A 26035-nucleotide genomic window follows, 5' to 3' on the forward strand; every position below is an offset into this window, starting at 1 on the left:
CCTTAATGGCAGAACTGTGTGAATAAGTACATCTGGAAAAAACAATCTCACTTCTGCTGTGGGTGACTGTGGAAGTTGTGTTTATTCATAAACACATAAATGGAGATTTGGAGGACCAAAATTATCGAGAGAGAGAGAGAGAGAGAGAGAGAGAGAGAGAGAGAGAGAGAGAGAGAGAGAGAGAGAGAGAGAGAGAGAAAATACAAAGATACTGGGCAGTTGCCATTTATTTGCCAACAATCGCAACCTATTCAAGGCCAGCAGTGCTTTTCTAGCTCTTGTTGCTGCTAGTCTCCTCTCTCTCCTCTCTCTGTCTCTGTCTCTCATTCTCCCCCCTTTTCTCCCTCATTATCTCTCCTGCACCCTTGTTTTCATTCTCTCTCTCTCCCCCCTCCCTCTCTCTACTCTACTTTCTCTGTTTTCCCCATCACTGGGAGGAAAAACAGCTTCTCCATTCATTCCATTGTATTATACAAAGACTGTGGTGTTAAACAATACAAAATACTGAACACATATTGTACTGTCTTTGTTTGTTTGTTTTTTAAGGGGGGGGGGGGGGGGGGCTCTCCTGCTTGAACATTTTAATTCACAATGTTCTGCTCAAACATGCATCTTTCCCTTCCTCTTCCGCCAATAACTCTTGCATGAGTCAAACATGCAGCAGTGGGATGTTACTTTGTCCTCCTGGCTTAGCACATGAGTGCGTACGAGGGGGGGAGTCGGCAGAGCATTTATCATTTTTAAGATAACGTGTGTGTTGGTGGCGGACTGCTGTCGGTGACAAAGTCAAAGTCTTTGTTAAATGACAGCACCAAGTGGGCACCACCAAGTGGGCAACGTGGCAACATAGTTATAAGGGCTATATCGCTCGCACGTTTGGCTCCTGATGCTGGTTAGGGTTAGGGAATGGGTTAGGGTTAGGGTAGAGCATTGCAAGGAAATCCATACCAAATGGCAACTGAAAGGTAGCTTATACAAACCAGTGTTCTCATATGATTGCAGGGCAGATGTTGACCTGACTTACGTCTTATTTCCAGATAATAGGCTGCATGTAATAACAGGAAACATATGTAAGACTCCTGCAATCAGCTGGTACAGTACAGTACCTTCAGTAAAGGTGGTTAAATGGTGAATATTGCCCTCTGCTTTTGTCTTTTAAACTTCTATTTACTACTGTACATCCATTCTCGTACCACAAGACTCAACTCTTATCAAGTTTATTTGTAAAGCGTTTAAAAACGACAGAAGTTGACCAAAGTGCTGTACAATGAACCACTTCCGCAAAGACAATGAAAAATACAGAATAACATTCATTAAACAAATAAATAACAAAATAAAGTTATAGAACACAAAAAAACACCTCACATGCCAAGTATTAAGACTCACATGTCAATTTAAGATGGTGTGTCTTATGGGATTTAAAAGAGTCAAAGCAGGGGGGAGGAAAGTTCCAAGAGGCTGCATTAGAGAAAGGCAAGGCCTTTGTTTTTAACCAGGACTGAGGAACAGACAGGAGGGCAAATAAATAATATTTGACAGGCAGCCATGCTACAGTATCCCATCCAGCTTTGCCAACCTGTAGTAGTCACCTGTGCAGCTACAGAGATTGCCCTCCCCTGCGGCAATCAACCTGTGTGAAGACAACCAATTGCATTTGTGCCCGGACAATCGAAGCCACCGGTGAGGAATTTAACCCCATGCAGTCTCCATGGTAGTACAGTGCAGTACAATACTGAATACTGTGGTGTGGATGCAAACGTGCTACATCAGGCCCGATATCGATGCTCTGGTATTATTTGTCAGGTGGCAACAGAGTTCATTTCTGGTGTGACTGGGGTACCCTCTGACCCTCTGGATGGAGTGGTCCTGCATGTCTGGCAGCTCAGTCTCACACACATGCACACACGCACGCACGCACACACACACTCGTGCACACGCACATGCACACACACGCACACACGCACACACACACGCACACACGCACACGCGTGCACACGCACCCACACACACACACGCACCCACACACACACGCAGGCACACACAGTGGTGGAAAAAGTACTCACATTTTATACTTAAGTAAAAGTAGCAATACTGCAGTGTAGAAACACTCTGTTCCGGACTTTTGTGAATATGTACTTGAGTAAAAGTACAAAAGTATTGGCATCAAAATGTACTTAAAGTCCCAAAAGTAAAAGTAGTAATTATACAGAATGTTCCATTTCAAGTTTTCAAATGTATTAGCATCTTTTGAAAATAGCAGATCTACAAGCTCACAATGCATCGCATCGCAATCTACAAGGTAACTAGTAACTAAAGTTTTCAAATAATTGTAGTGGAGTATAAGTACAATATTTGCCTCTGAGATACATACAGTAGTTACTTTCCACCACTGTACACACACACACACACACACGCACGCACGCACGCACGCACGCACGCACGCACGCACGCACGCACGCACGCACGCACGCACGCACGCACGCACGCACGCACGCACGCACGCACGCACGCACGCACACACACACACACACACACACACACACACACACACACACACACACACACACACACACACACACACACACACACACACACACACACACACACACACACACACACACACACACACAATAAGTGGCAGAATAAACAGCATCACATGTCAATTAGTTATTCAGGGACGGTGGGGGTGTGTGGGGGAGGCATGTACATTCTTTTACCTAGGCTCTGTGCAGCCTAGCTGCACCAGAGTTGGTGATGTAACTCTTTGGCATCCTGGGGTTGGCACACTTGGCACAGTGTGCCCAATATGGTCTCCTTCTTGTACAAAGAGGTGGATTATGGGAAAAGACAAGTGTAGGGAAATCGATCACTTATTTTCAGAGACCGTCTCAGAACAGGGAGACATCAAGAGAAAGAAAAGTTCTGTGAAAAAGATAAAAGTCAGTGGGAAAGAGAGGGGGAGTGGATGAAAGAGGGTGTAATACAGGAATATGGGTCAAAGTCAGAAGCGTATTCTAGGTCGTTTGAGGGGATGAAGACAAGCACTTCCACTGTGCCCGATTGTGTTCATGTGTACACTGCATGCATTCTGGCTGACTGATCAAACAATTGATCCGTGGTTAGAAAAGATCATTGACAGCCCAATAAATGTTAGCCATTGCTGTGAATTAAGCTATAGTTTGAGCGCGTCCTTTTAGTCATTGACACAATCTCTGTTATCTTGTGCCGATAAGAGAACAAACAAGAGTTGAGAAATGTCCGCTTGTGTGTGTATGTGCACACTTCTTTGCAAATAATATGGCAATATAAAGTGTGTGTGTGTGTGTGTGTGTGTGTGTGTGTGTGTGTGTGTGTGTGTGTGTGTGTGTGTGTGTGTGTGTGTGTGTGTGTGTGTGTGTGTGTGTGTGTGTGTGTGTGTGTGTGTGTGTGTGTGTGTGTGTGTGTGTGTGTGTGTGCGCGCGTCTGTGTCTGTGGGTACACACTGTACTTGTGTGTCTTCTTCATATGTGCTTGTGTGCTTGTGTGCGTGCGTGCGTGCGTGCGTGCGTGCGTGCGTGCGTGCGTGCGTGCGTGCGTGCGTGCGTGCGTGCGTGCGTGCGTGCGTGCGTGCGTGCGTGCGTGCGTGCGTGAGCCACGGATTCCAGATGATGAAAAGCATTGTTGTGTGTCTTTGTGAAGCAGACAATAGACAACAGACACAAAGAACCATTTAAATAGACTGTAATCTTATCCCTCCCTTTCTTCCTCTCTCCACCTTTAACTCACTCTTTCATTTTGTACTCCACCACCAAGTCTCTGTGTCTCTCACACTAGTTTTTCTCACTCTCTACCTCTAAAAACACAAGGACAATTTGTATAGCAGATTACAGCAGATTATCCTTATAGTAATAAAAGGCAAACTCAAAATGCTGCTATTTGACATCTGAAAGATCCAATGTGCTAGATCTGTCTGAATAACGATTGTTGCTGGTTCCATCACCAGCACTGAAATCATATAAAAAAAAGCCAAACAGTACATGATTATACTGACGGACAATCTATGTACTGAAAAGACACACTTCTGTATGCCACTGTGGGAATTTGTATGAACTGCTTGCCCACACAGTGATGTGATGTAATGTCTCTTTCCTCTGAAAAGCTTGTTTTAAAAAAGATGAAATAAAAAGTTGGTCACAAAAAAAAAAGAAAAAAGTCTGGCACTGACACCAAATGTATTTTGTTCTTGCACACATAGTGTAATTAAAAGGAAAAGTACAGAGAAACAACTCTCTTTTCAGCTCTTAAGGCCCTTGAGAACTGAAAATAGTTGTTTCATTGTACCTTTTGAGTCCCTTGAGTCAAGGGCAACTTGATCCTGAGAATGTACTCCATCGCTTCTGGAGTAGTAGGATGGGTAGCATGACCTCATTTTAACTCTTACATTTTATTGTCATCAAACAAAATGTGCATTACTTATGTACTAAGTAATGCATTACTTACTTAAGTAATTTACCAGAGTAAAAGTACAAAATGCATCTAAAAGTGCACCAAAATGCACCAAAAGTAGAAAGTACTCATTATGCAGAATGTCCCATTTCACATGTTTTCAAATGTATGTATAAAAATCTTTTGAAAAAAGCAGATCTACAAGCGTTGCAATGTGAGCTTGTAGATCGGCTATTTTCAAATAGCATGATGATAGCAATGAAAATTGGAAGTACTCCAGTAAAGTAAAAGTACCTCAAAATTGTACTTAAGTACAGTACTTGAGTAAATGCACTTACAGCAGTTACTTTCCACCTGCTGGTCTCTCCTCTCCTGTACTCCTATCTAAATAGAACCGCTCATTCATGTCAGCTCTGATCTCTCCCTGTGATTGGCCAAGAGAAGAGAAGGCGTGCGCGGTTGCGTAATGTCAGAGGTACAGTTCAGATCCCATAACCCGGGGTGACGGTCGCGCTGCGATTGGCTAGAGTTGGTAGTCAGAGGGAACCGCTTGTAAACTAATTACATGAAGGATGTAAAATAAATAAATAAAATGAATGAATAAATAAACGAAGGAGGCTAGCATAGATTAGAGTCAGTGGGCTAATAGACACCTCTTCAAATGTCAGAGAAAATACTACTTTAGTCCTGTTTAAACGATTAAGATGATATCCATAAATAAAAAAAACATAATGCAATAAATAAATACATTAATTTATTTAACTGTATTTTCTAAATGTATTTAATTGTATTTTTGTATTTATATCATTGTGTTAATTTATTTATTTAATTGTGGATTTTATTTAATCATTGTGGTATTTATTTGTTTATTAATCTTGAATATATTTTGGGGACATTATTTTTGGACAAAATATCAACATTACAATTACAAATAACCTGCTCCTGCAGTTACAATACTGGAAAAATAAAATAAATAAATAAATAAGCTCCAGGTTATAGACTTTAGGCAATATATTCCCTACAGATTCTTCTGGTTTTCATAGCTTTAATGTTCGTACAATGTTTTAAGGTTTAATGACAATAATCAAGATAGATACCCATCTCACTCATCTCCCCGCGTCAGCGCGGCGGTTGCCCGACAACCAACCGTAACCAGCCAATCACAGCGCAAGCCGGTGCCTTCGGGCCATGGGATATCCGGACTTTTCTACCAAGGATGAAAGCTTAGCTCCGAGCAGCCAGACAGTAGAGATTAACAGAGTAGCAGTAAGCACGCGCAGTAGAGAGAGAGACTTCTTCTGCTTCCTATCCGCCAACAGGAGACAGACGGTGCCAGCTGCTAGCTATAGCAACATTAGTTAGTTAGCACATAGCGTGTGTCAGTCAGCCATATAGCTTTCTAATACACTGCATATATTTGACTGACAAGTGTGTGTGTGTGTGCTGTGTCGCTTTTTTGCACTCGGCTCCAGTCATCCTCCTCAAGTCACGCCGCTCGCGCGCGTGTGCGCGTGCGTACGCCCCCCCCTCTCTCTCTCTCCCACTCCTCTTCCTCACTGAACAGCAGCAGCAGAAGCAGCGTGTCAGTCAGTGTGCTTGTGTGTGTGAGTGAGAGAAAACGTGTGTGTATGTTTATATGTGTGTGTGAGGAAGCTTAGCAAACACTTAGCAAGTACTACTGTAACAGTCGTATTGTTTACATTCGGTGTCCGGTTACTGTTGGACTGTAGGTGGATTGACTGGGTCATTGACAGCTATAGAGACTCCACGCCACCAACATGTGAGTATTGCTGGTTCATGTGAATGAATGAGTGAGTCACTGTGTGAGGCTATGGAGTGCATTTGACATTAGAACCAGTTCCTTTAAAAAAAACAACATTTAGACCTGAGGCTGATTCTACAAATGTCAAATGTTGCTATGTCAGTGGTTCTCAAAACTTTTTCATGTCGAGGACCCCTCAAAATATGTATATGGCTGCAGACCCCCATCTCAAAATATTTTGTTCCAGCCCCCCCCCCCCCCAGCAAAGATTTGATTTAAAAATGTTTGCTTAATTTTTTTTATATATTCAAAGAGTTTGCATGTAATATCTGCTGTTTTTGAATAGCCAAAGTATAAAACAATGTTTTATTTTGGCTCAAATCTAAAATTCCCGGTTTAAATGGGTACCGGCCGTATGTATATTTTTTATGTATCTCAGGGTTTGTTTTAATAAATGCACGTGCACGTGCACATGTGTGACAGTTGTCCCATCATCAACTTGATGCAGTTGCAGAGAGCATTGTTCTTCTAAACCAGTGGTTCTCAAACCTTTTAATTTCAAGGACCCCCATTACTCTGAGAGTGTACAAATGGTTTGCACAATGGAACCAATTTGGTCCCGTCTTTTTGCTCTCAGAGTTGCAGACCTGGCTGTAAGGGTCCATTTGGAAACCCCTCAATGAACCCTGAGGGTCCCTGGACCCCACTTTGAGAACCACTGTTCTAAACCATCTTGACTGCAAGCAGCTCTTTTAGGCCTATTTGAAACTTCTGTTTGTGCCATTGAGAGAGAGGGGGGAGAGAGGGAGAGGGAGTAAACATTTGCTTGTTGTGGCATGCATGAAACAAGTAATGCTCTTAGTTAGTTGATTTATTACAGAATGGTAGCTCAGCTGTAGACAAAGCAGTCCTGGGAACCCATTCCAAATTGCCTCACCCAAGGGTTGACACTAAGGTCTCAGAGGCACTTGCCCGTTGTGCAAGTACAGGTCATGTTCTACTTGCCCAAAGGTCATTGCCCGAAAAGTAAATTGTACAATTTGCGCTTGTAGAACAAATTAATGTTAAATCCAATCGGTAACTGCAGAGTGGCGACAGTCACTTTGAAAAAACAGAATGAGTGCAACTGCTAGTTGTAAAAAGGTCCCATATTGTTCTTCATGAATCAGCCAATACTATTTAATGAAGACGGAATGCACTTGCCGGTCGGGCAACCTGAAAGCAAACTCCACTTGCCCGAATGTTTTATTTACTTGCCACGGGCAGTCGGTCAACCGTTAGTGTCAATGGTGTATGGGACTAGTACTGATTGTACTACTGTATACTGGACCAGTATAATTGTGCCCAACAGGACCAGATATGAAAAAAACGTCTGCTAGAGAGCATGTTTTAGCAAACTATTACAAGCCTGACTGCTCCACTTTAGTGTGTTAAAAAGAAAAGAAGAAAAAAAGAAAGGAACAAAGTAATTGAGTGTTTACATGTCATGCTTTGTAGCTTGCATAACATGCTGTTTATTTGTACAGGGCACATTCACGTCAAAAACAGGGTTTTAATGTAGTGTTTGTGAGGACACAGAAGTTAGAACAGTCCTCACCTTTGAACCTGTCCAAACTCTGCATGTGTGTGCCTGTGTGTGTATGACTGCGTCATGCACGCAGCGTGCATGCACACACTATAATCTGTCGAATGGTAAACTCTATTGAGCAACCTAAGTATTGTTTTGACTGTACAGTTTGTTCATCTTTAAGGCAACCTTTTCTCTGCTCCTGCAGCATGTGTATGTGTGTGTGTGCATGTCCGAAGGTCACACCAATTTCTTACTCCTGTGTTATCTTTCCAGAGCAACATCAAGGTCAATACATTAAGGTTGAGACAGCTCAGAAGAAGAAACCATGAAGTTTCCTCCTGCCTGTACCATAATCTTCCAACTTTCTACTGTGTACAGCACCACAGTCTCAGTGCCAGATCCTGCAAAGGAGCAACTTTACAACTTGTGTTTCAAATCATTGACATAACTAATGCTAATTGTTAGCCTTTGCTCCTGAGTTGCTGTTTTTTTCTGGTGATATTTCTTGGATGTTATGTTGTTGTCGTCGACATTATTTTGGATGTTATGTTGACATTGTTTGGTGGGGAAAACAAATGACAATGACAATCCATATCCAGAGCTGGGATATGAGTTTTTCTGGCTGTGACAAATGGACAGCTAAGAAGTAAAGAATCATAGTCTGTTGTTTTATACATTCTATTTCAGCACATTTTGACCTGTCAATTTCCCCCAAAGTCTTGGACATTGAAATTAAGCTAATAACGGGCAGGTAGGATGAAGGGCATTAGCCTGGTAGGATTCAGGAAGCTCCTATGAGTTTAGATAGGCTCAAAAGTTCTAATTTAAAGTAATTGATCAATGTTCACACGTCAATATTGAACACTCCAAAACAAATGAACCAAGAGGTGTGCATAGTTGAGCTGAATGGCTCATCGCTGACCTTCACCTTTGACCACCAAATTGGCATCATTATGTCAGATAGATGACTTGTGTTGTGATTTGACAATCATATAGCATATTGTCATTGTAGCAGAAGTGACATACACTATACACAGACCGTCCCATTACCAGCGTTTCCCCTACCGCTCACTGGGGCACCCCAGTAGTTGTGAATGGCCTACCAGGCAGCTACGTAGCCAGGTATTACTACACCTCTAGTCTGGACTCTATCAATTGACTATTTCATGTTGTGAAATATGTTGTGTTGTTATGTTTAATCAACCACCATATAAAAAGTTGATTCTACTTTATTGATCACCTGGAGGAAATGAAACTGTTAACAGTAGCCCATTATATGATAAAGAAAGTGCATAGATAGGAAAATGACAAGATGGAAGGATCCGGTTAGCCGATACGATTAGACTAGATAAACCTCTATTGATTTGGGAAATTCAGATGCCGTAGTTGCAACAGCACTGTCTGAAACACAGGATATGTATACGTATAGAGAGATGAGAATAAGATGGAAATAAAATAACAATAAAGACTGAAACCAGACATTTTCACTGGCCACAATTGTACACTCACTTGAGGTTTGGGTGGGGGGAACAAGACTGTGACAAAATGTTCATGCTTAACTGTTTGACCACTAACCGAAATTTGTAACACGTTACAAATTAACGATTTAATGGTTAGTTTATTATTATTTTACTCATTATTTACTAATTGGTGCAAATATACTTTCACCTGGAGGCAGCTGTCCAGCCGCCACAATAAACACCTATCCTAACAGTCTCATGGTTCTGTAGTGAGAGTAATTCAAGAACAGAACAGAACAGAACATACTGTATGGGGGTCAGGCAGGCTTGGGAACTTGTGGAGATGGATGACTACTGGCACAAAGGACTGTAAGTCACTTTATCTTGTGCCAGGGGACGAAGAGTCTGTGGTTGAATGTGCTCCTCCCCACTAGCACACCATAGAGGGTATGATGAGAGGGGCTCATCAGGATCGCTTCTAAGCTTCCTCCTCATCATCCTCCTCCCACCACAACAAACTCCAGATTGTTAAACTCCAGGTTTAACTTCAACTATGGAGCTAGGCTTCCTCATCAGCTTGTTCAGTTTGTTGGCATCCCTTGTGTTGCCTGTGTCTAGTCCAGTTTATTTGTTCTTGTGCACTCCCAGGAACTTGTACTGTAGGTGTCCACCTCCTCCACTCAGATGGGGATGAGAGTTGGGCCGGGTCTCTACTTGATCTGCGATTACGCTCTGTGTTTCCAATAGGTTAGAGGATTATTATTGCTGGGTAATTTTTTTCCACACCACTCTAAAAAATGCTCCACCAGGGCTCTGTATTCTTCCTCGTTGTCAACTGTGATGCAGCTCAAACTGGAGGTTTTATGTCATGTGAGAACTTCTGAAGGTGGCATGTACCTGAGTTGAAGTGGAAGAGAGGGTGAACCCACTGACAAGGAAAAGTGACGGCACAGGTCCTTGGGGAGTGCATGCTATTACTCAGAATCAATCAGTACATTCTACCGCTAATCTCTGCTGCAGTACAATGCAATCTAAGATGCCAAATGCTACAGGTGTGATATAAATTCATCTGCTCGTTCTGGAACTGTAGCATGTCAGTGTTATCAGACAGACTGTAAAGAGAACTGCATGTTTCCAGAGTCCGATTACAATAATCTCACCCAGACATTCTTTGCAGATTAACGTTTGTAGTGCATCATAAAGCTGCCATTTCCTGGTGTTTCAGTTGTTGACCCCTGAAGTTGGTTTATTAACGCTATAATATCAGTTGAATTTTAGTTGTGCAGGTTCTCAAGAGCCTCTATTAGCCTTGGCCAATCAGAAGTGATGTAGGCTAGTAGCAATACTAGTAGTCACATCTGCCAGTCAGAGGTGAGAGTGTATGAGAGTCAATTAAAAGTATTTGGGAAGGTTAGGTTATATGACCATATCCATGGAAGGGCGTTCCATTGCTTCTTTGTTACCGTTTTACTTTCTTTTCTTTTTTTTAAGGTGAAATGATTTGGATATGAGACATAATGTTCAGCACAATTCAAGAAAAAGTATACAAAAATCTTCCAGTGTGTTTACACCACATCCATCTGTCTGTTTCACAGCAGGAGGCCAGATCGACTTGTTGACTCAGCTTGTACAAGCAAGGGCAAGACAGCCAAAGCCACAAGCAGGCGGGTTTATACTGTAGAGTTCTAATGGAGGATCTAACAAGGATCATACTCTCCCCTTTTAACTAGCTTTATGTTGTCTGTGCCGTGTGAGTCAGCAGTGCTGCTGTAAGACTTGGGTTGCCACTTGCCAGTCAGTCAGGTGATTCAAACCATTGATCATCTGACCACAGGCTGAAAGATTGGGCTTTTGATTATAAAAATAATCAGCAATTTAATAAAAGAATCCATTAATATTCTAATCTATCCCCATTTTGTGCATGTCATTGGCGGGGGGGATTGCATTGCATCACAACGCTTTGTGAGCTTGTAGATCTGCTATTATTACTATCCTTGCATGACACTGTTATGCGGCACAGTGTAAAATAGGGCTTAAGTGGTTGACTGATGATATTTAAAGAAATGTAAATATATATTTAAAAAAATATGATTAATACAAAAAATTTATAGAATAATCTCTATTTAGATTTTAATCACTTTAACCATTATTATTTTGGTTATTCAAAAATAGCAGATATATAAGCTCATAGCGTGTCACAAAGACATGAGTTAAACCACATGTTTAACTCAAGTCTTTGCTCCTGGGGGTCCCTGTAACTATTTTGAGATGGGGGTCCAGTCCACTGCCAAATACATATAATTTTGGGGGTCCTTGACATAATTGTTTAGAAGATATTTGTAGAATCAGCCTCAAGTCTTAATGGGTCATATTGGTTTAGCCACATATTGGATAATACCCAAACGCTAGCCCAACCCCATTAATTTGCTGCACTTCCTATTTCTCGCTTCAAACGTCTTCAGAAACATATTTTACGCTACTGTTTAGCTATAAAATAAGAGTTTATTCGTAACACTTCCACTATGTTTGTTTACATACAGTACCACCTTCATGTAATACAACAAAACCCTGATTCTTTTTCTCGTTTTGTTTGGCATTAAATATTGTTAAATTTGTCTCCAATATGACCACAGATAGCTCTAAAAGGGTTAAAAAATATTTGACTTTAAGTCCCTAAGCTGTAGGTTACCTCCGCCCCCATTCAGACCAATGAGACCAGAGAGAAGCCTCAGTTTTGTTTGTCTAGCACATACAAGTGGCTCACCTCATTAGCCAGGAGACTACTGATGTGAGAATGTGTTTTTGAAGATAATTACGTAAAGCTCGTCTTTAGCTGTCCACAGAATCCTCTTTAACTTCTTTATATAGAGGCCCACTTTTGACCCGAATCTTGTTTTTGCAGGCGACTATGCAGTCTAATTCTACCCACTGAACCCTGTGAACCTTCAGCAGGATATTCAGCCTATAGCACACATTTTAGACACCAGATTAGCAATTTTGACAGGATCATTTTGTGACACAGTTGACTGTTTTGTAACCTGGCTGTTATTTCTAATACAGAACTGCTTTGAGCACTCTGGCGTCTGTGGTGGGGATGGCCTCTGTATTGACATTTAGATTAAACATTATGGCTCAAGCATTTTACAAACACCTGAGAGACGGAAGGAGGGAGAAACAAACTGGTGATTCGGAAAGGAGGAGGAAGGGACTGTGGATAAAATCCATGTTTTCTATTTCTTCTCTTCTCTCTCTCTCTCTGCCTTGAGTAATTAACAGGAAGCTTAGCTGACAAGCAGCCAGTGTAGCTATAGACTAAAAGTTTAATGAATCTTCTGACCCCCCCGCCCCTTGAGACTTTGAGACACTTTACAAGTTGAGACAAGATATTCTTGAAAGCAACCTTTTGGCCTTATGTAATGGTCTGGAATTCATCCTGGCATTCTTTGTCTTGAGAATATAAGCACCTTGCATTTTGCAGATGTTTTAATGGTGAATATGGTGTGTCAGAATATCAGGAGAGAGCCGATACGTTTTCTCTTTCAAGGAGAGTGGGCTTTTTGCATTTTTGTTTTTATTGACACGGTCTCGGGTAACAACTCTTCAGGTTGGACTTGAGGACTGAACCCATGCCACCAACAGTGGTGCCAGATTTTTGCAGAGAAACAAGCAAGAAACCAGGTCTAGGAAAACACATGAGCACTTTAAACCTATATATATACTGTATACATTGGCTATTTGAAAACAGCCGATCTACAAGCTCACAATGCGTCACGATGCAACTCGTTGAGAGCTTGTAGATCTGCTATTTTCAAAAAATCTTGAAATAAAATAAAAAAGAGTATTTGGAAGATTATTTTAAACATAACACAAATCTGGCACAAAACATTTTCAGATGTGGTTTAGGGACAAATGCATATTATATATATATAGTTGGAGTCAAAACTCACCAACAAGGTGAATTGGTCACATCAAGCATATTGTAAAGCCTTTTAGCTGGAGTATCCTTGAAGATAAGATAAGATTTTATTGTCCACGTGGAAATGCTGTTAATACAATGACATACAGTAGTGCATACATAATACATAGATAACATACAGTACATATAGACTGCCAACAAAATGCACCCTGCCCATTGAACTACACACACTTATAATAGTGTCCAGTAAGGTCGTAATACATTTAAAAGGCAGCATTACAGGCGGGTAGGGGCCATGTCTTCTCCACTAAGACGTTTTCCCTGAGCGCAGAATAGGTTTTGAATTGTTCACATGGGAGCGCCGCGTGTTTTGGAAACCCCAGCAGTGTGACAAGGCGTTGTGCGTTTATTTTATATTTTGGATGCATTCTGTAATATAGGAAAGTGAAGATTGTTTTATTTATTTATATTTTCAAAAAATATATATATTTTGGAGAAACTTAGTAACTTAGTAACGTATTTGAGGACAGAGGAATTAAAGACATCATCATTATCAGTGGTCCTGTGAGGAGGCTTATGCTTTAATTCCAAAAGTACAAGCATAACTACTACATAACTACATAACTACTAAAATACCTTTTAGTAGTTATCTCTGTGACAGTAGTATTTTCCTGCTGGCATACCCGAAGAATAAGTACAGGGCAAGGTTCAAGACAGAAAATGACATGAGACTCTGTCCCTGTCCACCACTATAGCCAAGAAGAGACAGACATGGACCACCCCTAATCATGCCACTAGTTGAGAAACAGAGAAACGGTGCACTCAATGACCGAGTGACCTAAGATGACAGTCAATGATGTCAGTTACTGGGAAGTGAGAGGTCAAGAACTTGGTCAGAAAAGGGAGTTAGAATCTCAAGAAGGAAAAGTGTTCCGATTTGTCTGGTTGAGTCATCATTATTATGAAATGTGCCCATATAATTGCATGAGTCTGCTCGCTCAAGTTACAAATCAGTATATCAGTTAACATGAGTTAATATGGGCTAATATAAGGCTGGATAAAGTAACAGAACAGAATAAGGCTAACCGTAGGATAGGAATGTGGTTAATACAAATTAAGCCCTTAACGGTCATTACATGTGTCCATGGACCATTGGTTGAGAAACAGTGTTATAAAGGGTTTTGAGTACCGTATTTGCGTTTGTATAACTGTAATCGTGCTATAAGCAGATTATAATGCATCATAGACATTATAGACATTATAATCTTAGCCCATATCCTCACCCAACACATCAGTGGTCCCCAGGTTGATTCTTAGTCAGGGTGGTGGTCCCTGGTTCATAATCAGTTGAAAACCCATGATTTAGGTCTTTGATGTACAGGGGGACAGAGGAGTAATTGAAGCGGTTCACCAGCTTGCACAGGGAGACTCTGAAGTCAAGTCGTGTCTTCCTATGGGAATAAGAGAAGATGAATAACCTCTTTAAGTGTACATATCTGACTTTTCCCTGTTGGGTTTCTTTTCTCTGAAGATTTTAGGACGTGTGAATCGCACCGTGAAGGAGAGCGTAAAGAGAGAGACGGGTCATGCAAGGGCTGGCTTCCATCCCATGGCATCATTAGTCACTTGGTGTCTAGACTATATGCTGTCGGCTGCAACATGGCCTAGCTGAGATTCTGCCCAAAGGGGTCGCTGTTGAGGCAGCTGTGAGTGTGGGATCCGTGCCTAAATCTGCCCTGCCCACATTTCCCTTACGGAAGGCTGTGATGTCAGGAGTGGACGAAGTTCAACCTGTCAAACTCACCCTAGCTCTGGATAAACCACTCACAAAGACACTCGCTATATCATCAATATACATTTAATTTCACAATTAACACTAGAAAGGCTTCCGGATCATTGCAAATATTGCAACATTTCCACTTTACATTCATATATATATATATCAATATCGTACTGTCAATACATCTATATACACATTTTCAGAACATCTCATTTTAAGTCATTATTATGGAAAGATCAACTTTTGTAGACAGATATGGACTAGTACTATATGTAAATATCTGAAGTTGTCCCTTCCTTATCTGTTGCCCTACCTTAAACCACATGAACCCTAGTGTCCCTTTTCTGGGCATGACATAATAAGCAAACATTTAGCGGAAATAACAGATCTGCAAGGTCACAAATCACAATGCTTTGTGATGTGTTGTGAGCTTGTAAATTGGCTATAGATTTGGTAGAGGGATACGGGGAGGGGACCAAGTATAGACCCTTGGGGAACACGGTCAACAAAGTATATAGGATATAAGTGGTGAATAAGGTAAAAATGCCACTAGATCTGTACGAACTTTGGTCACTAAGAGGTTAATGAATCAGGGAAAAATCTCTTTTGAACATTTATGGCGCTCGCACAGACACACACACAGCATTTCTGTTATCACTCGACTAGACTGTAACCTTTGGCCTAATAGAAAGGAAGGTGAATTGATTAATTATATATTTATGTATGCATGCCTTCGTGTTATCCATGTTGGGGTAACCTTATAGTACCTTGTTGTAAGGACATGTGTGACATGTGTGACTCTGGTGTGTGTGCCTTTAAGGACACAAGTGTTTGCGTTCGTCAGCAGAGACGCTGAAAGACAGACAGGGCCACTAGGTGCATTTGGCTACTTTGCCACAGCCTATACTGGTTTTGTATTTTCTTTTAAGAAAAGAAAACTGTATATATAAATTAAATATTTTGCAAAATATCCCCACCCCTGCTTAATATAGGAACAGGTTTTAGTTCTAGAATTTAAGAAGAAGGACTTAATTAGAATTACATTTTTATGAATTTGAAAATGCTGTGCTTTTGATTATTTTGTGTTCCCTTTTTCTTCCAATTTAGTCATTATGCCAGTTCCCTATATCCCCCACACAACGTGTTGTCACTGCTAAACAAAACCGCTCTCAAAATCCACCTCTTCAATATGGCTTTCCCCAGCTAACTCCACACCCCCCATTTCTCATCATTCCACAGTTTTTATTGATTTTATTCCTTAGTCTTAGCCTTTTCCTAGTGTTTTCTTTCCTAATAAAGTAGTTTTCCCATGTAAAGCGTCTTTGGGTACTTAGAAAAGCGCTACGTGTAGATCATTTTGAGATATTATTATTATTATTAAACCCTACAGTTGGTGACATGGGAGGGTGTTGATTAGCGCGTATCTGCTCCGATACACATGAAGTTGCTAGCCGCTTCTATTCATCTGACAGTGAGGAGTTTCACCTGGAGGGTTTAATGCATCGCTCAACTTATCCTTACTTGAAAGTAACTATTATCTTGCGGCCATTACAACACATATTGTAAACTGAAGCTACTATTGATTAATCTTTCAACTGATGGGAATACAGATTGTAGAATGCCGACAGCAGACAATTATCAGCATCAGCAATTGAATGATTGGATGGTGGTGGCTAAAATACACAAGGGATGAAAGGCAGTGGCTTGATCACGCAGTGCGAAGTGAATAAAATGACGATAAAAGGCAGTGGCTTGATCACAGTGTGAAGCAATTAAAATGTATGTTTTTAACCGATTTAACCGAATCTGCAAACTACTTCACAACAGGACCAAATCAGCTGCACAAATCACAACGCACAACGCAGTCTTCAGGGATGAAGCCACACTACAGGCTGGCTGCCTGGCTGCTTATGTGCATGTAGCCGCAAGCAATGTGCATGTAGGCGCAAGCAACTTAGACGCTATAATGCTATCTGGCACCTAAGTTCAGTAGCTGTTATGAGCTACTTTTCGGCCAATGTGGCCTTTGACGAAGGCCACATCGGCCGAAACGTTGTTACCTTGACCGCTCTATTCATTAAATTTGCCGGGAGCATTGAGACGGTGTGCGGACTCTTTTCTTTTGTTCATGTTTATTTAGTCGGATCCAGCACCCGTTGCTATTCTTGGATGTGCGTGCACCACCTAACCGCTTTATACTACTTTCTGTCAATAAATTCCTTGCAGGTGATAATTGTTATAAGTGAAATTGATAAGTGTTAGAGTTTGGAAGTGCTCGTTGGAAATCACTCAACGGTCCTGCGGAATTGCAGCAGGCAGCAGGATGTTTCGTTACTGAAAACGAGTGCTTCCAAACTCTGACACATACTGTAGAAAAATAATCACCTGCATGGATTGTTTAAAATGTTCTATAATTTATTAAAACATCATTATTTTTGTTATTTTATATATGTTTTGTGATAAGAGGACACTGTAGTGCTCAAGACCCTGATGCTAGATAGGAGAGTGTGGAGGGCAGCGATCCAGGAGTCCCGAGTTCGTGTTGGCTAGAGCCCACTCTCGCATCGCACTCTACCACTGCCATAGAGAATAGGGTTTGATGATGATCCCTCTGCTTTGCCTCTGGATTGGCACTCCAACAACATTGGGTGGAGGTGCAAAATTGGCTAAAATAAATCAGGTGAAATTAAACACCGTTCCTCTCCTGGGGAAACTCCTCACTGTCAGGTGAAATTAAACACTGTTCCTCTCCTGGGGAAACTCCTCACTGTCAGGTGAAATGAAACGGCCAAACAGTGGGTCAGGACCCAAGTTTGGGTCTTGGACAATTTTTATGGGTCACAGGCAGCCTACAGTTTCTTTTGACTCCAGGAACAGACAGACAAATGCAATGTGGTGAAAAACATACTCCATTAGTGGAGGTAAAATATTTTCCCATCAAAATCATCATCATCAATAATTATGATTACAATTAGTGACACATGAGAAAGTGCTTCCATTAAACTAAAGGCTAGAGCTAGTCAATGAAAAGGCTCTATTCCACTGCTATTCTGAGGCCACGCCGCTCCGTTCCATTCCGTGAGTTGTTTAAACGGTTATCATTTGTGTTTCCACTGCAGTGGACCTAGAATCAGGAGTAGGACGTTGATCACTACAGTGATCAACCATGTGATTATAACATGCAATCTTTCTTGCACGAAGACCTATGTCCCATACCTGTTACTGTTCTAAAGAACCGCATATCTGTTGCTGTTCTAGTGAACTGCACTTGTACTATGTACCGAACCTGCTGCTACTTTAATCTCGCCTCATAGCGGCACTTTATGTACACGTCTGCATATAATGCTGTTGTTCTAACCTCATATACCTCTATACCTCCTGTTACAATGCTATTTGTCTTTTTGATTACTTGACCTGTTTCTATTCTGTGTTTTTCTCCTTGCTCTATCTCTATCCTGTCTAGGTGACGACTGTAGTTTTCCTTTGAAAAGTTGTGATTTAGGAAATTGTATCATCTCCCTTGTCCGTTAGTAGTAGTAAATGCTCATAATACGTTTTTTTGTGTTGACTCTCAGATAGGTATGGGGATTGATTTTATATACCTATCCTATTAGTGACACAGCTCTTATCTTCAGTATGATTCTTTATGGATTCCCTTATTGATGATTCCTGATAAAGTTTAAGTGTGGGAAATGTGTAGGCCTACACAGGTTTTCAACTGTTATGTGACCACTGTAGGAACAGTAGAAAGAAAGGCATGTATTGTTGTAATGGCTGCATTTCAGTAAAGTGATGTCATTTTCTGAATGACTGTTTCTACCCTCTGTGTTAAGACTTGTGGATAATTCAACAGTTCAAAACCTGTGTAGCAGCAGCACTGACTCTCCTGCTGAAAAAGGCCCTTTCACTGTCTGTGTCTGGAATTTGACCTTTACCTTTCACTAGGCCTGCCTGGAGTGCAGTGTGTCAGGGGGTCACGGAATGGCATTTGCACTTTAGGTTAAGCCAACTGGTTCCATTGTTTCTGGCAAGATCGAAATATACGTCCACTTTAAACAAGGGTGGCATTAAACCAGTTCACTTCAGGTTTGCAAGATATACTGTCTAATATAGAGCCATCTATTTAGAAAGAGGGTATACCACTAAAACACTGACTAGTTCATCTGAGTCAACAACAGAAAAAAGACTTAGGACTTTGATGCCCTGCCTGGACAACTTTTGGGGTAATGTTTTAGGGGAACATGACCCAAGGAAGGGGGAAGTTGCTGACTACTCTCAAATTTGCTACAGGCAAATTAACTTCTTGTCAAGATAGCATATTTTGCCATTTTAAAACCTTTTGGAGATGCAGTATATTTTAGGAATTGATTGAGAACACTGACAGGTTACTGGTAACTTGTTTTACAAGTATCACTGTAGTCACCTATGACCACCAGTCACTTATGGGACTTTAACTTTAAACCCTGCCACTTGGTTCCTCTTTGGGAAGGCATGTTGACATGTCATGTTGCCTGAATATTCCTTCAGGTATCTAAACTTGAACATGAGCTCAGTGCTCAACATAAAAACGATGTCCTGTATTCCAAACACGTCCTGTTCTTGACCATTGGGTGTGTGCGTGTGCGTGTGCGTGTGCGTGTGCGTGCGTGTGTCGTGGAGCTTAATTTACTATAGCAGTGATTTAACAGGTTTAAATTACTTGATTAGGTACCATTGATTAGGTATGTCAACTTCAAAGCTAGCAAGGAAATTGCTACTGCAGCTAGATCATTGGGCAAATTACTATTTCCTTTCTTTCAATCTCTTTCACCATGATAAAATATTTAACAAAGCGGTTTGAGCAGTTCTTTCAGTAAGTATAAACACAACCAGTGACATAGCACAGTTAACTGAGCCAACCCCAAAAGGCCTTATCCACCCCCCAAATACCAGTAAGTTCTGACATTCCTGTCATACCCTGAGGCGTCCTTGTGTTCCTGCAATGCATTTTTTGCAAGCTGTGTCAGTTTTAGCAAACCACTTGGCAAAGCAAGTTTTACTGTCACCTCTGTCCAGAAGCAGAGTAGAGACAGGCAGAGGAGGAGAAGAGAGTTGATAGATAGCGTAGTATTTGTCACCTTTCACATGGTGTAGAAAACTTGTGGAAAAAAGTATAGTGTGAGCGATTTAAAGAAAATGTGTATATAGATGGGAAAAGACAAGAAGGTGAAGTCAAACTGAAGGAGTTGTTTTGTTTATATTATATATTTAAACTTAAGTACACAGGATTATTGCACAGAGGAATAGAATATGGGGTAGTTTTGAACTGATGATGGCACAGTTGTAATTTGAAGCAATCAATAATTTGGCCTGATTCTAGAGCCCTGAAACCTTGCTTTAGAGATAACTGTTGTCCTGCCAAACTTATCTTGAGTCCAGAATAGATCCATTGTCCCTGTCCCTGTTTTTTTGTGTGTTGATTTTCTGAATTTTCTGAATATTTCACTTCATTGGAATCAATGATATCAATGTCTTTAAGATGACAGCATTGCCATAATCGAGGATCATTGGCTGATGTCTGCCCTGTTAGCTCTCAGAGGTAAACTTGTCTTGTCTCTTGTCTGGGATCAGTTTTTATCATCATGTCACCTCAGCATGTCTTTCACCCTGTGTCCTTAAGTGCTTAACCCATTAAAACTCACGCTGGGCAAGACCTAGCCTGTTGAGTGTCTAAACGGAAATACCGGAATTTGGCGGAAGTACCGCCCAAGGAAATGAAGTTGACACTATACAAATCTGTTAACTTTGTCCATGAATGAAACAAGTCTTGTGATTGGCCAAAAAAGATAGTTTGCTTGGGAAACGCGTACGACGGAAGTCCTGCCCCTATAGACACTCTGCTTTCGGTTGTGACCAGACTTCTCTTCGCAGATAAGTAAGGCTGGGAATGAGGCTAATTAATAATACAAAAAATAACATATATATATATATATATATATATATATATATATATATAGCACATTGGTTGGCTATAGCAGATATACAAGCTCATAATGATCTTTGAATATATATATATATATATATATTTTTTTTCTAGAAGATTTTTAACTCAAATCTTTTTAGAAGATTTTTTAACTCAAATCTTTCTTGAAGATTTTTAACTCAAATCTTTGCTTCTGATGGTCCCTGGAACGCATGTCGGTGTGGCTCCCAGTTGCATTCTGAAACAGTGTTTTAGTTTGTTTGATTTGTTTGAAAGATTTTTGCACAGCACAGGGATTCAGTGCATCTCTAAATTGACACCATGTACAACTATCATTTTAACCTTCAAGACCAATTGCAACACAAAACAAAATTCTAATTCTACTACTATGCACTAATTCTTCATTTACTAATATTTTACCTTTTTTTTGGACAACCAAAATGGTTCGTTGATGAAATTACTGATTTAGTGAAACAAGTAAACAAAACACTCTTCTTAGTTTTCTTGGATTGCTTTTGGAATTTGCTTCTCTGAAGTGTCAAATCGAAAACACATTTTTGTTACTCTTGTGTATTTGTGACATTATTCAATGCATTATCAACAGTTGTGCTTGCTCTTAGTGTTGTGAAGACAGATATTTCCTATCTAGCCATTAAAAGTAAATACAAAAAAAGACAAATACAAAGCAATACAAATGCAAATGCATGGGAGGTTGTCGCAGGGCACAAATAATAGTGTTGCTACTATTTGCTTGTTTGCCAGTCTGTCTGTATGTCAGTCAGTCAGCTATTGTTTTCTCAGGACCACCTATCAGCTGCCAGCCATGTGAAATTGTATCTGTGTCCATTGTCCATGGTCTGAGGCTCCTGCTTTTGGTTCGCTATACGGTTGCAAGCCTTGCCTGTTCTATACGCTATCTTTGACTGCAGAGCAAAACAAAACATCTAACTTTTGTTTTGTTTCAATACATGTCAATATATTTTGTTGCTTATCTGAACAAGAAAAGAAAAAATTATCTCTGCAGTTGTCCATGGAGGGTCATTGTTGCCCTCTGCAGGCCATAGAAGAGAACAGTCGAGGTATTGGAGTGTCACATCTTTCCAGCGAAAATCCGTTGCGATACTGGTTTAGAATCTCAGGCAGCTTTGAAAACTGACTCCCTTTTAATGTGGTTATGGTTATTATGGGGGAAAAACACTGCTAGCCATCCCTTTTGAAATGGCAAATGTGAAGCTGTCAGATTTGAACTTGAACTCATAGTAGGCTATGCTTTGAAAGTAGCCTACCAGTTTACCGACTCGTCACTGTGATGCAGCAGATTATGTTTAATTTACAAATGCATGTTTAAAATTGCCCTGGCTGTCAGTGTCCATGGACCAGGCGGCTGGCGTAGCCGTCTGGGCACCAAGGCTGATAATCCAGCCTGACAGCGTGTCGCGGGTTCGAGTCCCGATCCCGACGAGCTTTGCTGCGTGTTACCCCCCCCCCCATCTCTCTCCCCGTTTCTTGTCAGTCTACTGTAGTGTATACCTATCAATAAAGGCAGAAAAAGCCCCAAAAATATATTTAAAAATTAAAAAAAGAATTTGCCCTGGCCATTGAAAATGCACTCAGAACAGGCAAGTTATTCTCTCTTTAATGAAATATTGTGATGGGGGCTTGACACTAAGATCTTAAAAGCACTTCATGCACAGGTCATGTTCTACTTGCCGAAAAGTAATGTTTGTTTGTGTATATGCATGTACGCAAGTGCACACATGTGCACACAAGTGTGTGCTTGTGTACTTTAGACTAGAGCACATGTGAGGCTTCCCTCACATCTGCTATTTTTTTACTTTATTCTTTAAATACACAACCCAGGTTGAACCCTGGGTTGTGTACAGGTTGTGTACAGTGTTGACTACCTGGGCCTGATGTAAGCGCAAATATTCTTGATTATCTTTATCTCAAAATAAATACTTTTAACACGTAAACAAATGCAAACAAGGTAGATTCTGTCAACATTAAGTCTTGCTACGTATTTTTTCTTTATTACTCATGATGGACATACAAAATCTATAGCTCTCCCGTGCTTGTTGCGTAAATTGACTGTCGCTCAGCACCTGCCCAATTTTGGGTTTAGGATATGCATGCCGGTCTTCTTTTTCTCCATCAGTAGGCAAAACAGGCAAAATAAACTATGTACGAGGGCTTATTTTATCATATTGTCTGAATCGACTGCGTTTTGCTGAGTGATAGACAAAACAAGCTGCACCCCCGGCCCAGTGTAATAACTGGATGGGGGACCTACCGAAGCTTGCTAGTTGTGTGTAGGCTGTAGCCTACATGCCATGTTGCCAAGCTAATGTTGAGTCATCCATAGTTGTGTGATTTCTTGTTTTCGCATTGAAAACCCACACACCATATCCAAATAGGCTACTGGCAAGCAATTATTGTAATGTTCTGTTATAACCAGTGTAGCCGATTTTGCCATCTCATCTGACAGTGGATGAGCTGGTGGCAAGCAATTATTTTAATGTTCTGTTATAATAACCAGTCTAGCCGATTTTGCCATCTCATCTGACAGTGGGCAGCCGGTGCATGTTTAAGAGAGAGGGAGGGAGAGAGAGAAAAAGAGAGGGAGAGAGACACACACAGAGCAAGACGAGGACAGACAAGGACGTTCAAGTTTTTATGAACAGTCTATATAACTCCTGTTATTTGAACAAACAGAGGTAGCTTCCCAGACAGTCTCTAAAAACACTCCATTTCCCAGAATATATACGTATATATATATTTTAGGACAATGGGACAACCGTTAGTGTCTGTCAATGCCTGAATGGTATACTTTCAAAGTGCCAGTTTACGGACAGTGTCACTGTCGTATAGTAAACATGATTGATGGGAGGATGGTCTGAGGTGCCCCCCCCACTTCTAAAAATAGCCCTACCACACTGCCTGGGTTGATAATAAGTCATTGGGCCCGATTCACTAAGCTGTTTACGCCCATATTTTGAACGTAAAGGAATTCACGCAACTTCCCACGTTAGTAGTCTGAATCTTTTTCTGCCTGAATTTTTGGGAGGTCTGCTCTTTCTCAAGTCTGCTCCGAGGCTGACTTACATGGGATCAAAGCTTGCGTATGTCTTTAGAATGCTTTATTCTTCATGCTAAATTTATTACAATAGTGAATAGTGCCAAACCTCAAATAAAATATTCATGTGCCCAACATTTGTCAACACGTATAAAAAAGTAAGAACAAATATGTCAACGATCTATTGCTTCTATGCATATTATAGACATGACATTCAACCGCTTTTTACTTATTTTATAGGGCTATCAGTTGCATTTAGAGCTGAATTATTAGGTCCCTCAGCGTGTTTGCCAGTGTCGGCCGACTCAGCCAAAGTTTCACGTAATGATGAAAATAGACTGTCATGCCTTAATGTCACTGCCTGGAGGCACAAACACGCCACCATTGTTTCGTGGTATTGATGTATAATAACTGTACTGTATATTGATCACATGAATGCCACACACACTAGCCTAATAAGCCTTACCATCTGATGAAGAAACAGTGGATGTAATCTAGCTGTTTTGACAGTAGGACAGTGATATAGTTTATTATTTGGTGGTGGGATTAAACTTTTTGTAAAGTTCTTATTCTCATTTATGAGAGCATTGCGTTCAGCTGATCCATCATGCAATCGGGGACCCGCTTCCAGACAGAACAGCTTTACAAGTTGTCAAGGCGACGCAACGCCGACGAGCAGTTTCTTTTGACGAGAGACGAGCGTTGAACTTCTTCAGCACGGTGAAGTTACAAGTTGGATATTTCATATCCTGTTGCCTTTTATGGTGTGAATTGGGGCGTGGAACAATGCAAATGAACTTCTCGGGAACGTGCTTGAGATTTTACGATCAGCTGGCAGCCGTCCGGATTCATCATGACATACACCTGTGTTCCGCACATTTGAGGGATTTACACACCCCTTTGTGAATTGCACGTCGTTTTTTGCTTAGAGAAAATACACCCGCCTTTAGTCACTTTATTTACACGTTATTTACGACCAGCATAGTGAATCGGGCCCATTGACATTGAATTAGGCTAATTAATGTAATCGTCACAAACATGCAGCTTTGTTGATTCTTATATACATAGTATATCGTCGCTGTTGGGCAGAATTTCTTTTAATCGTTTTTCACAACTTAGTGCCCTATTTTACACTTGTGTGACATTGTTGCACAAAAATATTTTTTACTATTTGCAAAATATTCCTATAATGAAAATGCCCAAAATATGGATGGCAGGTTGAAAGTGTTTAAATCTGTCTTTGGGGTTTTATAAATATTTAATAATAAAGTATTACATTTATTATAAGAACAACAAGAGCAACAGTACTTCCTGGTTTCCATTCACTTGGTTAATCAGGCAAAAAAAGTCAGTCAACCATGAACACCCGTACAGTGCTACCAGTCTTGACTCCCCGACACAAAATGACCTTTCCCCTATTTCTAATCTGTGCCTTAATCTGGGTTATCCAGTTTGTCATTAGCCTTTCTACATTCCTTTGAGCTCTGTATGTTCAAATGTATGCAGCCAATGCCTAATATGTGTTACATTCCATTGGGTTTTTGGCCTTTATGCCTTTATTGACAGTATAGTAGGCTGACAGGAAATGGGGAGAGAGAGATGTTGAGTGACATGCAGCAAATGCCGTCGGGATCGGGACTCCAACCTGCGACGCGCTGTCAGGCTACATTGAGCCTAGGTGCCTGGACTGCTACGCCAGCAGTGCAGGCCGCAGGGCTGCCAGATCTGCTTGTTATAATTTCCCCGCAAGATTTTATTTGAAAATAGCCGATCTACAAGCTCACAACGCGTCGCATCGCGACGCGTTGTGAGCTTGTTGATCTGCTATTTTCAGATAGCTGATGTATATGTTAAAGTGCTCATGTGGCCCATAGTCGCTTCTTTTGGGCTGGTTTTCCTACACCTGGTTGCTTGTTTCTCTCACAGAATCTGGCAACACTGGCAGGCCCATGCCATTGGGTTTTGAATGTGCTGCCAGCTTGGCAACAATGGACATGCTTCACAGACAATGACTCAGAGACTGACTTAAGTCTGCCGTACGTTTTCATAGCTCCATATCTATGCCATCTTTTTCTGCAACAAAAGAT

The 26035-nt window shown here is 40.9% G+C and overlaps 1 protein-coding gene across 1 annotated transcript in view; it reads left to right on the forward strand.

Annotated features, from left to right (window-relative positions):
* Positions 1 to 5683: 5683 nt before the first annotated feature.
* The window catches only part of LOC308102440 (pyruvate carboxylase, mitochondrial-like), a 445486-nt gene continuing 425134 nt past the window's right edge, over positions 5684 to 26035 (forward strand). The window contains exon 1 of the mRNA XM_080452156.1: positions 5684 to 6205. The gene's annotated coding sequence lies outside the window, so the exon portion shown is untranslated. The remainder of the gene's footprint in view (positions 6206 to 26035) is intronic.

The sequence above is a fragment of the Gymnoscopelus braueri genome (assembly GCF_963280865.1).
Source record: "Gymnoscopelus braueri genome assembly, chromosome: 15".
NCBI lineage: Eukaryota > Metazoa > Chordata > Actinopteri > Myctophiformes > Myctophidae > Gymnoscopelus > Gymnoscopelus braueri.